At 33.6% G+C, this 16,883-nt stretch overlaps 1 protein-coding gene across 10 annotated transcripts in view; it reads left to right on the top strand.

The window, feature by feature from the left end:
- Nucleotides 1–2,401: 2,401 nt before the first annotated feature.
- The window catches only part of LOC149568436 (CwfJ-like family protein), a 55,654-nt gene continuing 41,172 nt past the window's right edge, over nt 2,402–16,883 (top strand). For 3 of the 10 annotated variants that reach the window (XM_089821357.1, XM_089821355.1, XM_089821354.1), the window contains exons 1-2: nt 8,621–8,848; nt 9,123–9,255. The gene's annotated coding sequence lies outside the window, so the exon portion shown is untranslated. Of the gene's footprint in view, nt 2,500–8,558; nt 8,849–9,122; nt 9,300–16,883 lie in introns of those variants that run through there. The other 7 variants (XM_089821363.1, XM_089821361.1, XM_089821359.1 and 4 more) reach the window with 6 other exon arrangements.

The following is a 16,883-nucleotide window of genomic DNA, read 5'->3' as shown; positions in this document are numbered from 1 at the left end:
TTCTGCTCTGCATAATATTTTTTTAACTATTAAATATAAGGAGGCCTATAAATAAAAATAAGCATGTATCTCTCTATGAGCTAGTACCAAAGAGCTATACACCAACATGTGAAGTTTAAAAGCGAACAAGGAAGTTAAATCTGAAGAAAGTATGTTGTCAAAAATCAATAAAGTATATAAAGGAAGAAAAACCTTGCAAGGAATAAATGTAAAATGTATATTGAAATAATGTGGGGGGGGGGTGTATGCCCCTCCAAAGACCTTTGTAGAAAGTCAAAGGCAATTGTATGCTATTTTTTAGGACTAAAAAGTCTCGGGCAACATTGGGGGTTTTCTTCCCCATCTCCCCCCCCTCCCCCCTTGCTCACATTTGAACGAGGACAACATATCTGTATATTTTTATTTAAAATAATATAAAGGCTTCTAAGCCATTTACCAAAAAAAAAAAAAAAAAAAAACCAAACAAACAAACAAATACATTTCAATCGAATTTTGAAACTTTATAATTTGTTTAGGTATACATCACATCCCTAAATTTATTTGCATGTATTTATATTAGCTATTATTCTTAGTTGTTACTTCGACCCCAATTATGTAGGATTTTAATTGTATTCGCGAGCTTGTTATGGGAGCAAGATCCCATTTGAGAATATTTTTGATCATGAAGATGGATGAAATGTAGTTCTTGCTAAAATGTTTGTACATGGTCCAAAGTGTGTTACGTGCCCCATTTGAAAAATATGGCCTACAGATTCTTAATCAATGGAAATTTTAGGAATCTATGAAGGGACATTTATCTATTTGACAACCATTCGTGTGAAGCCCCTCAAATATCTATTCATCGATAGAAAGAGAAGGAGGAGGCAACAAAGAAGGTGGAGGTGAGGGATGAGACCACGAAGAAGGAGAATAAGGGAAATATGAAGTGGAAGAAGAAAATGTCACAATATAAAGAGAGAGAAGAAAAGAAGAAAAAGAAGAAGAGTGGCAAAGAACAAGGAAGAGGACAAGCAACATAATGAAAAGAACCAAGGAGCAATGGGAATATGGAGAAGGAGGAGGAGGTGAATGAAGAAAAGCAGAAAGATAAGAATGAAAAGGAGGACAAAACCAATAAATAGAAAAATGAGCATATTTAGAAGGGTAATAAGTATATTCCTTTTCACCCCCTTCAATTCCTTAGTATATTAAAGAAGATATATCTTTCTATCGACATATGTATTACTTAAAATCATGTCTAAAGGGGTGTCGCCTTATGAAAGACAATGATCAGAGGAAATGCACAAATTCAAAACTTGTTGACTCTATGCATTTAAATTGTAAGTAACAAAAAAATAGTTCTCAACAAGGTTGAGTTTCTCTAAGGACTAAGTTAACATTGCCATGTACTTACTCAATACCTAATGGCAAGTTGCTGTTAAATTTAATGTCAATAATCTATTTATAAGGTTTGGAATTTGGTGGTTTCATGCCCTAATGTTTCTCTTATCCTTGAACATGCTCATTCCAAAATGAACATATTCAAGCTTCCCTACTAAAATTCAAAATTCACTCTCCTTATGTTTCTTTTAAAATAAATCCTAAAATATATATTACTATTAGTTGCACCTCCTTTTAGTGTAAGTGCTAATTATTTAAAAAAAATAAAATCTATTCACCACTTAAATTAAAATATAAAATAAAAATATAAAATAAATTTAAATATTATTACTTTACGGCAATATTAAATTAAGCTCTCTCTTGAGACTCCTATCAATAGAAGCACCAATTATTCATTAGCTCAATTTTTTTTGGGTGTTAGAGAGAATGCACTAAAAGTCAATTTTTTGAAGGAGCTTGGAATTAGAGATTTTTTTATCAAATAGAAAGAACAAATGTTAATTTCAACAAAATCCTTTCTATTTTTTAATTTTTCTGTAGAAGATGTATCCATTTTTTTTCCCTCGACGAAACATTTCTCTTGATTGAGAGTAGTTTCTACAAGAGTAGAATCCCTTAGGAGGGCATGGAAGTGCTTGTTATGCCGACCATCAATTTTAATTAAGGTGATAGCTCCTCTTTGTTTCAGGGGATGCTGTTTGTCCATTTATGCCTAACTCTCCAATTCTTCTTGTAAGTCGACAGAGTACATGATATAGCAGTTTTCACTGGCAAAGATATAGTACGTTAGGAAAATAATTTTTAGACATTTGAAACTTTCCTTAGCTCACGCCAGAAAACAAGTTTCAATTCGCAACCAATATTTTCATTTAAAAGGCTGCACAAATCTTGTTTCAAACTCAAAGTCTAGTAGTGCGAAAATTCTGATACTTTCAAATTTTCTTTTTCTTTACTGCGAATTGATTGAAGCGACAGCTATAGAAAGATTGATTTTTGGTCGATTTCAGTCTAAAAGAAAATTTGGCTTTGTTAGGGTTTCGTAATATTTTACTGAAAACTCTGCTGTATTTTCTCATCAGCATCGTCGATAACACGACACAATTTGCGCAGGTTCTCAAGGTAAGTCACTTGCATCTTTTTACTTCATTTTTCTTTGTCTTTTAGAATGCATATGCAGCGCGAACATTTCTTTTTTATTTCATTTTAATAGATTTTTGTTAATAAGAATGAGTAAATTTTCCCAATCTATAAGCTATCTAATTGTTATTTTTGAATTTTATTGTGTGAGTTTTTTTCAACATTTATGATCTATTGTAAGGATGATAGAGAGCATAAGGATAATTCTGTTGTTATATGTTGAATGAAGGCAATTGGTTCTGTGGTTTTATCTATGACTATCTTCATATTTGACTTAATCGGAATAACTAGTGTTATACCTATTTGCTTCTTGGGAAATGATTTTTCATTGTATGTAGTGATTTTTGTTTGTTTGGTAATAAGAGCTCTAGAAGAGCTTGAGTTCCTGCCTTATGGTAGGGATAGAAGATAAATTATTTTTATGCCTTAGTTATAGATGTAACGCCCCGCCAAGGGATCCAAAAGAATTAACCTAAAGTTTTACTAAGTTTGCTAAACATTTTTAATTATTTTTTTAAACAAGAAGTATAACGTACACATCAAACACATAGTAGCGGAAGCAATAACATGTAATCATTGACAACATACATTGTAAGTTACATTTCTTAAAGATCCCAAGACGTTGAGTCACGTTTAAATTTAATTAAATCTAAGTCTAACAACTATCACATACATATGAAAGAATAATCAGAAAGTCCCATGTCCATAATATACATTTGTTCTGAATGCCTCTTGGCAAATTAATTCGGAATGCTCAATCATCCACTGTACAAGTCACAGGGTATGAAAGGCTTAAAAGAATATACATATGTAAAAATAGAAATGCATCAACATCCACGAATCCATGATACAAAGTACAGTAAAGATATATACAATACTATTCACCATACTTGATACATCCATACATCCATAATGATAAAACATCTATCATAAAATCTAACCATCCATCATAATAATCCAAGAACATAATGAAGGTAAATGCCAATCACGAACACTCCAGCCACGGTGACCATGGAACGGATCTCAATGGTAAGAGTAAAAAGCACTACCACCCGACCGCGTGGAACCTAAATGGTCCACTCCCACCGCGCTGAGGAGATAGTCTCAAGTCCCAAACAAGGTATTAAAACACAAAACACAAGTACTCTCTAAGTCTGGAAATCCTAAAAGTATACTAACTCAAGGGTTCCAACATAGATAGACATCTAGACCCAGAGGCACCACAAAGACACGTAGGAAACCTAATATGCAAGCGGGAAAGTGTCATCGCAAAAGTCACGTAGAAGTTACCCGAGCAATCCCTTAGGAATCCTGGGTCCCTACTGATCCCTGCGGCCATTAGTATCCTCTCGTACTGACGAGGCATACTATGGAATGCAAGGTCGTAACCAAGCGTTCTCTCTACCCCATCCTAGTCTGTACTAGCACTCAAGGCATGGGAGAGAACATACAATTATCTTATTAGGTTCATTTTCCCTTATTTAGTGTAAACGTTTTCACTTATTAAAACAACTTACAATGGGTTACTCCAGGCAGCCTCTTAGGGCCCCGATCCCCATTGCAAGCCACTTCCCGACTCTACACATAGATAACCTACCCTAGGCTCATGAAATCATAAATCAAAGAATCATAATAAAACCACCTCAGTCCTATATGAGCAACTGAAAAGACATCATAAAAGATAAGCTACAAAATTACATCAGTTCTTCATGAGCAACAGATAATATCAAATAATAATCATATGATCACGACAGTTCTCTATCAGCAACTGAAGGCATCAATGATAAATCACAAAATCCAATGGTTCTCCAATGAGCAACCAGAAAGTATCCCAATAGTAAATTACAATACTGATCGAAGACTCCAAAATGGTCAAGTCAAAACATGACATCATCAAGAACATAACAAACACTTCAGTCCTCTCAAGCGATTGAAAAGCAATCCAAGTATAACTGATCGAGACTCAAAAATGGTTATCAAATATAACTGATCGAGACTCGAAAATGGTTAAGTCAGGTATCTTAAATACATACCTCTCAGCTTCACACAAGGAAACTGGAAAGCAATAACAAACAGTAAATACATCCATCATAGAGCATACTATCACATTACCTTGGTTGGTTTGAAAAGATCGAGAACAAATCATCATAACATCACATTCACAACCCCGAGCCTCTGGGGACAACCTAAACTGGTCAACGCTAAACCAACCCCATAACACTCAAACATAAACAATATATAGAAAACATCATAGTCTCACAATTGGTTTTGATTTGAAATATACAGTTGAGTTAAACAATAAGGTTTCAGTTTTCAATGTTTATTTTCAAATAAAAAATTTTATAGTTCAATTTAATTGATAATATACTATTGAGGTTTCCATTTCCAGTTGAACATATGTTTTAAACAGATATAACCCATAGTTCACCTTTACAAAGTAACCCGTTCCTAACTCCAAATGAAACACCTAATTACCCTTAATTGATCTTAAGTCAAAGTCCTAAAACAATCTAAGGTAATAATTAAATTATTAATAATCCTTGTTGATTATAATAATCTGAGCTTCCATTAAAATCGATGTTATAATATTAAACTTGCTTACACAAATATTCGATTTAATTAATCTTAATTAAGTCAAACTATAACTAAGATTAATTAATGATACATAAGAAATCATATTATATTTATTAATAATTTATTTATTTATAAAATTATTAATAAATAATAATAAAATTTCAATATAATTTTAAATTTAATAATTTTAAATTATCTAATAACAATATTAAATAAAGTAATTCTATTTAAAACGTTTTTTTTTAAAAAAATGATTTATAAAATTTTTAAAACGTAATTTAAAAAAAAAAAAAAATAAAACATTGGCATTTTTAAAGGCCCGCCGGCCTGCTGTCCACCTGCGGCCGCAGGTGTTACTACTGCCGCAGGCAGCAGTACCACCTGTTGCGGCAGCGTGGGAAAGAGTGTGGGGCGTGGGAAGTGGTGGCCCCGCCCCACCCCAAATATATATATATATATATATATATATATTTTAATTTTTTTTTTTAATTTTATAAATGTATAAAATTAAGTTTATTTTAAATTAGATTTATTTAACAATATATATAAAATAATTAATGTTTATTAAAAGACAACCCTTCTCATTTAAGTTCAATAATATATGTTTTATTATTACATATATTTTATAATTAATTAATTCTAAATTTTTAATTTTTTTTTTATAAACATTCACAAATATAATCTGATAGAGAAAATAATATTAGCCATTCGAATTTTCAACTACAATTTTCATTTCCAAAGATTCAAACTCCTGCCAAATTTAAATTCTTTAAGTCTATTAATTAAACACAGATCCCAATTTGATCCCAATTTCCCTTTTTACCTACGAACGAGGTTTTCTAAAATGGTTCTCCAATCTAGATTTACAGATGAAATCGAATAGCAAAAAGGTCCAGAATGAAGAATTGACACATTCATACAATGAAATTTGAGAAGACAAGTTCTTACAATCACGAAGTAGACAGAAATATCAAATTGCATAATTCAAGCAATGATCAAAACACAAGACCCTACCTGAATCTGATGCTAACACACAAACACCCAAGAATTGTTAGAAGCTTTGCCTCCCAAAATCCGCGTCCAAATTCGTCTCTAAAAATGTTGTCTCCAATTCCCCCTTCCAAGAATGAACCCCCAAAGTTGTGATAAGCAATTTCTCCTCAATTCGGGGCACTAATTGTGGGTTTACCCGAGAAGACTCTTTCCACAACTCAGTTAACTCCAAATTAACCTTTATTATCTTTTCTTATTCTTTTGCATTCAACTTTCATGCACATTAAGTTGAATTATTAAATAACTTTATTTAATATTCCACTTGACTTCTATTTTTAATCTTTATTACTTTTAATCTCATGCGCACTTTATGAAATTAAAGTAACATTATTATTTTCACTTATTTTATCTTTTAATAAATTTCTTTTATTTAATCTTATGCATAAGTCATGCGAACTAGAATCTTTTATTAAATAATTATATTTTCACTTTTTAAATTATTTTAGAAACTAAATTGATAAAAATATTTATTAACTCAAATAATAATAATATTTAGCATTTATTTAAAAATGAACTCTAAATATATTATTATTAAATTAACTAAATATTATCACGTTCTAAATTTAGACTTAAAGCTTTTATCTCCAAATTTAATTCTTTTCATTTAATTAATTTTTAAATTTTAAATAAAATAATAATTAAATATTAAAATGTCATAATAATCTTCTATTAAATTAAATCATTAATTAATCGTTTTAATTAGTTTCTTTTATATTTAAACTCATGCTTAGATCATGCGATCTAGAAACCTTTAATAATTTAATATCTTTTCCACTTTTAATTTATTTAAAAAACTTTAATTGATAAAATATTTATTAATTCAATTAATAATAATATTTAGCATTTATTTAAAAATGAACTCTAAATATATATTATTATTAAATTAAATAAATATTATCACATTCTAAAATTATACTTAAAACTTTTATTTCCAAATTTAATTCTTTTTATTTAATTAATTTCTCAATTAATTAAATATAATTAAATATTAAAATATCATAATAATTTTCTATTAAATTAAATCATTAATTAATCCTTTTAATTGAACTTAATTAATAGAAAATACATCAAGGACTCATAAAGCAACATATGAAAACCCATCATAGAAGAACACATACTAAATCAAACAAAAAGGGTTATAATCACGAAATAACATCATTTGATGCATTCAGAGGGTACTTAACTCAGATACTTGTCCTAATTATCAATTAGGACAATTGGCTAAAGGGTTTAGGATTTGGACTTAAGAGTTTATCTCCCCTCTCTTACCATTGAGATAATGCGATAGGGTACGCTCATCCTGGCAATTCAGGGAAGTCGATACCCGATACCTGCAACCTGCATAAAATTCACGCATGTACAGACACAATATTCTAAGCTAAACAGACAATAGTAGGAAGTGGTGCATCGTGTAGATCCCGACTAGCAGGTGACTATGACTCCCTTCCTTAACCACATTAGAAACACCATACATAAAGAAAACAAACACGCACACCATACACATGCAGTATGGGGTAAGTATCCATAAGAAAGCACGTGTGATAATAAACCATACAACTAATCATCATTGATAATTGAAAACATTGAATAATCATCATACATGCATGAAATATAGAGTACCAAGTCATCTCATCATATAATAAATTGAGTGTAAAACAACATCTAATAATCTGAAAGTAATGCTACTAAACATCAAGTATAAAATTGGCCTAAAAGAGTTTGGCAATGAAGACTAAAATGCGACTTAGGGGCAAGCACTACAATATATTGTATTTTGTGTGAAGTATAATAATATTCAATAAATTATTGAGTTGCTCATAAGAAAAGTAAAATATATTTATGTTTTAAATTTTATACATATCATTCTAATGAAAAAATTAATTATAAAAAGATGGATGAAATTGTGAAACATCTCTTTTTTTTTTTACATTCATACTCTATTATTTTAATTTATCATTTTCTCTCAAGTCATTTTAAAATATTTTATCATAATTCAAACTTATATTTATTTAAAAAATTTGATATCTTCATAAATATATAATAAATTTTAAATATTTAATAACAATTTTTAAAAAAATAAATGCCAAATCATTTTATTTATTATTGATTTAATTTTTGGGTCTAAATGAATCATTTGGAGAAAAATTAAAAGACTCTAAAATATTTTCAATATAATATTATGGTTACTAATGTTGGGGTTTACTATTTTAATAATATTTTAAAACATTACTATTATTAATCAGTTTGGTGGAAGAGCATTGGAGAAATTTGAAGATATGAAAAGATATTAACCATCCGTGATTGTGGTAGCTGAAATTTGTGAATGTATCACTTTTTTCCCTCATTCCTACCTTTCAAACTACGGAACAAAATTTAACAACATTCCTTCAAGGAAATAATGGTAGACACTTACCATACCGTATAGTTCTTTTGTGATGCTAGATTTAAAAATATAGTTTTATTATTATTATTATTACTCCATTGTGAACTTGTAGTCTTTCCATCTCAAAATTTTTATTTCTTCTAAACCCATACAATGCAATGAGCATTTTCAGAAACTGCATAGGCCTATACGTTATTGGGATTCTATAGATTTTGAACAAAGATCCTGGTTTATATGGAGCGGTAGAGAGGAAGCATTGAGTTGCATGAATGCTTTCACGTTGAGAAAGTTTCGGGGGAACAGGTCGCGAAGCAGGAGGAGGTATGGCCGTGCAAAATTTCAGGGGTTTCTTTAGTTTTAAAGTAGTTGGAGCTTTTAGTTCAATTTTAAAAAAGTTTGGTAATTCTTGGGTGAGTTAATGGGGATCCTTTGTGACCCGCGCGGTATGCTTGGACCGCAGTCGTTAAGATCTGTAAATGTCTTTCGCTCTCTACTTTAACCATTATATTGCATCTAATCCTCATTTTAGAAGACTACTTAGTGTAGGCCATGCCCATTTTTTCCACGGCCTTACCACATGTTTCTATGCTCCCAGCTAGGGTTCTACAGAGGCGCACAGATGCGAATGCTGCCATTAAATCCTAGTTGACGGCCTGAGTTCGAGTCCGCAAACACCCTCATGCCCAGGGGAAAATGATGATAGTTGAAGCCGAGACTCATGTTTTGAAGTGAGAATTTTGGAAGCCGAGGAACATTCCAGATTTTTTATAAAGTAATCTTACTGTGAAAAAAATAATTTTACCTCTAGCAAAAATATAACTGGCCAATCACAAATTAGAAATTGTTGTTTAAAATTTAATTAAAAATAAAGTGATTTTTAGACTTTAGAAAACTCAGTAACTTTGATTGGAAAAATACTTGTTGCCACCACTGAAAACATTAGTTCCCTGCCTGGACTAATAATTGTTTTTTTATTCATTTCAAGTCAATTTTTCAGATCATTTTTATATGTGTGCAAAATAGTGTTCAACTTCATCACCCCTTCCATCACTTTACTCTAGAGTCTGACATAGTTGCAGAGATTTGCTCAGCAACTGTTTAGCAAAAAACAAAGCCATCTCCACCAGTATATTTCTCCTACGCTATTGTAGATTTGACAGTACAAAAAAAGGCTACCCATTTTGTCTACCTTACTGCCTATGTAGCCATTGATGGCTGCAAAACGTTCGCAAAAACTAGGGTCTACCTTGTTATGTTATAGCATTAGCGCTCAATCCATCACCCTTTATTATGGTGCTGCATTATTAAGTCACTTGGACACTTCAAGCCAAAAAATCAGAGCCTTCACTATCAAGAGATAAATACACAAAAATGTGCCATACCCAGCCCTACTCCATTAACCACCTAGAATTGCTGCTTGGCCAGACTTTACCGATGACGCTTTTGCAACCTTGCATCTTTTGGCCTTGATGATTCCTCATCATTATTAGGTTATGTTTCACCTCAAATTCCTGTCTGTGCAGCACCAATTTTTGCTCTTCCCATTTTGTAAGTACTTTGATTTTGTATGCCTCCTTGTCTACCCTACCCGGCCATCCCACAAACAGTACAACTACACACTCCTTTTCCTCCTTTGGATCCTTGATTCCTTTAGAGACATCAAATTCCACTCCTAGATCAGCCCATTCAAGACCGACTCCATTCTAAACAGAAGGTCTTTGTCATAGAGAGAATTCACCACCTACTATGGTTTCAACATCCTCAGTTAACTCCAGCCCCCAGACTGAAACCAGGGATACGATATCAACATTCAACTGATATCAATGCTTTGCCTCTATGAAGTGCTTCCCTGACAGCTCTATCACAACATTAACCACATTCAAATGCTTGCATTTCAGAAACCTTTATGAGATGCTGCACTTTTACTGGCCCATGAAAACCTTGTTGTTGTTGGTTTGTGACTACTGTGAAGGTGTTTTCCATTGTCACACCTTTTGAACAACCTCTGCGATCTACTACAGATTCAAAGCCAAGAGCCAATTTTAAACGCTCAAAGAAAACAAGTGTCCGCACCCAAATGCCTTACCTCTCTGCCTCAAGTGCTCTGCCATCCGCTGCAATTCAAATGATTTCAATTGATGTCCACCCTGCTAACTCATTCCATTCATTAGAAATTCATTCATCATCATACATGTACCAAAGCTCATTTGCATTGGAAAGATTTTGTCAATCTTTTCACTGTACTTCGCCTGGATAGTTTTCATCATTCAAAATCACTACCCTACCCATGCACCTGTGCGACCATGTACCTTTTGAAAAGGTTTAGAATTTTAATGGGATCCTTGGGATGAGATTGACTGTCAACCTTCTATCACCAGCTGTTAAATTTTTGTGATCAGATTTAATCAATTAAATCAGATTATCTAACTAATTCAGATCTAATCTAATAAAATAGAAGAACACAAGGACAAGAAACTTTTACCCTGGGAAACCTCCCTCCTGGAGGAAAAAAACTCAGCATTCAAGATGGATCTTTATTATTGCCGTTGAGGTACAAATAATAGACCTCAGTAAGGATTTGCTGAGGATCACGGGTCAACGAAACAAATCCAAGATTGATAGATCGCTGTAGGTGTATGAATTATGGATTGCAACATTTATATGTATCTGCTATTATAAGTTAGATCACTGCTCCAGACTATTGACAATGATGATGTTCGCTGCTATCATATCGTGTTCACTGCTATCATAACATGGACCGCTGCTAGAGATCTGGATGAAATCGCCAATGGGAGATTGCTGCTTCAGATGGCTGTCAAATAATGAATGTCTGTGATGGTGTCTGCTGTTATGTAATACACCATGGATTGCTGCTAATCCAATAAAGATCTCTGTTGGAGATCATGCAAAGACTCTAGATTATGTAATGACCCTTTTCAATAGGCCACTAAACAAAACTCTAAATTTAATACACTGCTGAAGCATGTTGCTGAAAAAAGGAAATAATAGTGCCAATGTATTCATTCAATGAAAACCAAATGTTTTTACAAAAGATATGGCAATTTTCAGCACTGAAACATTATGACATGGCACATTACAAACAACCCTAACTGGCTGTATACAATTGAGAACTTATTACAACTACAAATTGAAATGAAGAACCTGGATTGATCAGATACTGGAGACTGACTGCTGAAGATGATATGGTGAAAGTGCAACTCCACTTGAAACTCCAAACCCGCAATCAAGCACAAGTGAAAGGACTGAATTATCCTTCCCACAGCTGCAATAATTTAGGTGATCTTTCACACCCTCAAAATTGCGTACCAATTGAGAGTTTTCGTTCTCAATGGCCAATTGTGACTACTTGCAGAAACCCTAGGCTCCACAATGCACATAAGCAAAAATCAATAATAAATCTCGATGATAGGCAATGAGCCCTCAATGCCTATTTATTCTTTTTTTCTCGATAGGTCGGCCTCCTTTTTAATTTTTTCTCCGCTTCTTCCAGCAACCTCTAAAAGATTGTTTTATTTAATCACTTTATAAAATATATCACTTTATTAAGTTAATAATTAACTCCTCCAAAAAATAGGGACATTACAGATTAGATGTATTGCTGTGGGCATCAAGCTCGCTGCAATATATTGCTGGAAGTAGGGGAGACACAAATGAAGTAGATATAGTCCGCTATCGAAGGATCTGATCTTGAACACAATTCGCTGTCGTAACATAGAGCAGATTGCCAAATTTTGGTTCGAAAAATGTCAGTTGGTGGAGAGAGAACCTTAGTGTATATATCATGCCAAGGCACATTTACATGCGTAAGTCGACACTTAACACTTGCCACCAGTTACATGTTACATTTGAAATTGCTGCCAATCACATTGGAGATTGAGTTGTTTGTTACATTTGAAATTTGCCAATTTGGGCCCAACCCAGAACAATATTAATTTAATTAATTAATTTGACTTAATTTAATTTCAAATTTAAGGTTAAGCTAGAATCTGATCTAGCCACATAATAAAACAACAATCCGTCTCTGCTAGGGAGGATTCTAGAGCTTGACTGACCTCTTTTTTTTTCTTGAAATCCATCTTGCATACCTATAGAGGATGGACCTTCCTTACATTGCTCGCAGAGGGTAGGAGAGGTTTTGCACCTCAATTCTTCTCCTCGAGAAGAATACATCGCCATCTTGCATTGCCCGTATAGGGTGGAAGAGATAATACACCTGAAACTGAAGAAAGCACGAGCACCTTGCAGTGCCTGCAGAGGGTGGGAGATACAACTAAACGTATCAATGATGCTGAGACTCCTTCTCAGCTAGAGTCATATTCAGCACATTTTCAGGCCTGCCTATGAAGTACTTGAACTTCGCTCAAGTAAGGGGCTAGGTAAGATCATTTGCAACTTGCTCTTTGGTGCTGATAGTTCAGCTGAATTGCACCTCTCTGTACCATGTCTTGAACAAAGTGATAATGAGTTTCTACATGTTTTGATATCTCATGAAACATAGGATTGACATACATCTTTATACAACTTTGATTATCATGATGATCAACTGTATGACCCAAAGGCTGTCCAAACAATCTGGTTAGAAGCTTGCGAAGCCACGCTGCTTCCCTTGAAGCAACACTAGAAGCAATATACTTTGCTTCAACTGTATTCATCGCAACTGAGGACTGTTTCTTGCTAGCCCAAGAAATCACAGATCCCAAATTGAAGCACAATCCAGAAGTGCTTTTGTTGTCAGTAACACTACTTGCCCAGTCAGAGTCACAGAATCTGTCCAAGGTAATAATGGTTTTGAGAGCATATCTCAACTCGTAGCCAATAGTACCACACAAATATCTTAATATATGTTTGGCTAAAATGAGATAACATGCTTAGGTTCATTCATGAACTGGTTGAGGGTACTGACTGCATAGCAGATATCCAGTCTAGTGTTGATACATCAAGCATCCGATCAATTGCCTGTACTCATTTGGATCTGCAAAGTGAGAATTAACAACACATACATTCAACTTTTTCAAGTTATTTTCCATAGGTGTTAACATAAGCTAGCAATCCATCATTCCAAAACGTTTCAAAATATCTATAGTATATTTTCCTTGACTTAGGATATTCTCATTAGATCTTTGCCATACTTCTAAACCAAGAAAGTTATGCATAAGCCCTAAGTCCATTTCTAATTTAGTAGCTAATTCTTTCTTGCATTTAATGATACGATTCTCATTATCAGTTAGAAACAAATCATCCACTTTTAAATTTAGAATTAGCATTTCATCATTAAATACTTCGAAATAAAGGTTAGGATCAACATCATTCTTACAAAAACCTAAGCTAACCAAATATTTGTCAATTCTTTCATACCATGCTTGAGGGGCCTGTTTGAGTCCATATAAGGCCTTCTTTAATCTGTATAACCGAGATTCCCTTTCATGAATCTCATAACCTTCAGGCTGCTTGATGAAGACTTCTTCCTCAATGACACCATTGAGAAAAGCGGTCTTTACATCCATTTGATGTAACCTCCAACCTTTAGCTGGAGCAATAACTATAACAGATCTAATAGATGTACATGTAGCTATAGGTGCAAATGATTCCTCATATTCTATGCCGTCCTTTTGTGAGAAACCACATGCTACAATTCTATCTTTATACTTCTCAATACTACCATCAACATAATGTTTAATTTTGAATAACCATTTAGATGATATAACAGATTTACCTTTGGGCCTTGGGATGATTTCCCATACATCATTATTGATTATGGACTCATATTCTTCATCTATGGTGTCCCTCCATGCTTGCTGCTCCAAAGCAGCTCTAGCACTAGAAGGTTTAGTCCCAATAAGATTGTGCATTAATGCAACATTCTTGGAGAATTTATGAGGTCTTCTACTTTCCTTGAAGGTACCCTTAGGAGCTGCAAATCTTTTGGCCTCTTGCATTGTGTTCATTACTCAAAGAGGTCTTTTCTTGCTTATTATAATATCTCTTGGCCCATTAGTGGATCCATGAACTCAATGCTATTTGAAGGTTCTAAATAACCTGTAGACTCCCTCTATAAACTCAATATCATGATCAACATCCATATCTAGAATATTGTTAGTTTCTTCTTATATTAAAGAACCTTTAGATTTCTTTAAGGAAATGTTTTCTGCAAAAGTAACATCCCTACTTAAATGCATTTTAGTCCTAGAATGTAAATTTTGAAAGATTTGGAGTCTTTACTATAACCTACAAGTATACCTTTCTTACTTAAAGGCTCCAATTTAGTTCTTTTCTCCTTGGAAATGTGAATGTAGATTGGACTTCTGAATATTCTCAAATTGCATTTGTCAGGTTTCTTTCTAGTGAAGGCTTCTTTTGAAGTAATGTCTTTCAAAACATTGTGTGGAGACTTGTTTCGAATATAAACAATAGTCCTAGCTGCTTCACCCCACAGAAACATCTATAGATCTTGATCATGAATCATAACCTTTTCTGCCTCAATTGTGGACTTGTTCTTCCTTTCAACAATACCATTTTGTTGAGGGTTGTGAGGGACATTGATGCGCGAGCATCCAATAGTGTAAGGGCAATCCTGTATCACCCAAAAATATGTGTAATGATAGTTTTTGTTTGATGTGTTTGCATTTCTGGATACCCATTTGGGAAAAATAGAGATTCCAACTCTCAAATTTCCATTGTTACTTTTTTGAGTTAGTGTTTTTGCATATTGTAGGATACATGCAAATGCATAAAATGGGTTATTTTGTTATAGAGCCATAATTATGTAGATTGAAGAGGGTGTCAATTGGAGGGAAGGTTGTAATTGAAATTTCAAGCACTCCCAAAAAATAATTAGGTCAAAATGTTTCACAATTTGAAAGTTATTACAGTTTTAAGTCACTTGGAGAGCTCTTAAAAATGCTTCAAAGTCGAGTTTGAGGCACTAAATGGCCTTGTACGTACCAAAAAAAGGGGGCGGTTGCAAGTAGCCCATAGAGCTATAGAGCACTCAGAGAGCTTTTTGGAAATGTAAATGATTTGTCAATTGAAGTCCCAGATCAAAAGTTATGCCACTTGGAAGTTGGACTACCTTTTTTGGAACTTTCTATTTTTGCACCGACTTCTAATGTGACTTCTAGAAGCTTTGTTTTGATGCCACCCTCAAAAGGTCAAAATGTAAATTGTATTGCTAACCCTAAACCTAGACATGCTACTTAAGGCCCATTCATGAGGTGTAAATGTAGTCTTTGGAGGAGTTTGGGGGAAGGTATTGTGAGAAGGATTTTTCTTGAGAATCCGATCATATTGTAGCCAATAGGACATGTAGTTGAGTCTATTTTTGCTGTAATGCATGTAATAGCTTCTCATTTCAGATAATTAAAATCGCCCTTTTCCTGATGTGTTCATTTTGTCTCAAGTTGTGCCCTCATCAAGTATTATCAAAGCAAGATTTCTTGGGTGTGTAGACAGATTGTCAACTGTAAGGCAACTTGCACTAGGACTATGGTTGTGGGTTCTGAGCATAGTTATGGGACTCAGACTCGCCTCTGACTCGGACTTGGACTCGGACTCGGCCAAGACTTGACAAGAACTCGAAAAATCAAAAAACCCATGAAATTCAAAGATTTTTAAGGATTTAACAATTTTTTCATGCATCATTTAGTCAATTAACATCAAATACACAATAATTGAGATAAATAGAACCTACTTAATACTCATACAAAATTTTGCATAGATCACATAAGTATAACGGTGAATTTCTGAAGGAAAAAAATTGAATAACATAATATAAAGTTGAAGATTTAAGATACAATATTTAATAAATTCGTGACATACCACAATATCATTTTCAAAATTAATATACATTGAAAAAAACAACTTTTAGAAATCTCATCTTTTTAAATTTAAAAAATAAAATAAAAATAAAAATAAATTTTGGAGAGTCCTAGGCTTGGGACTCGGCGAGTCCACGTGGACTTTGCAGGACTCGATCGAGTCAGAGTCTAGAGGCCATTTGCCTTGGAAAGGCTGCCTCTGCCTCGGACTCGCAGAGTCCTAGAACACTGGTTTTGAGAGAGTAAAAAAATGCCTCCATGAAGAGAACGTGGTGGAAGAGCTGGAGGTGTGCCACATGAGGTTAGAGCCCTCGAGAGGCAAGTGCGAGTGTGCATGAAGAGATCTGCAAAGGGATGAATCTTTCTGTAAGAGGTGAAAGTGAGGATGAAAAAGGGGAAATAATTTTTGATCAGGAAGGGAAGGAGAAAGCGAAGTCATGAACCAAGAGGAGTAAAGGCTTTTCAAGGCCCTTTCCAAGATTGGTAAAAGACCTAAGTTTGAGGTCTCCACATTATTTGGA

This window comes from Cupressus sempervirens, chromosome 3 (genome assembly GCF_028749045.1).
Source record: "Cupressus sempervirens isolate cs-2001-9-10 chromosome 3, ASM2874904v1, whole genome shotgun sequence".
NCBI classification, from domain to species: domain Eukaryota; kingdom Viridiplantae; phylum Streptophyta; class Pinopsida; order Cupressales; family Cupressaceae; genus Cupressus; species Cupressus sempervirens.
The sequence above is the reverse complement of the archived record's forward strand: the minus strand, read 5'-3'. Positions and strand labels throughout refer to the sequence as shown.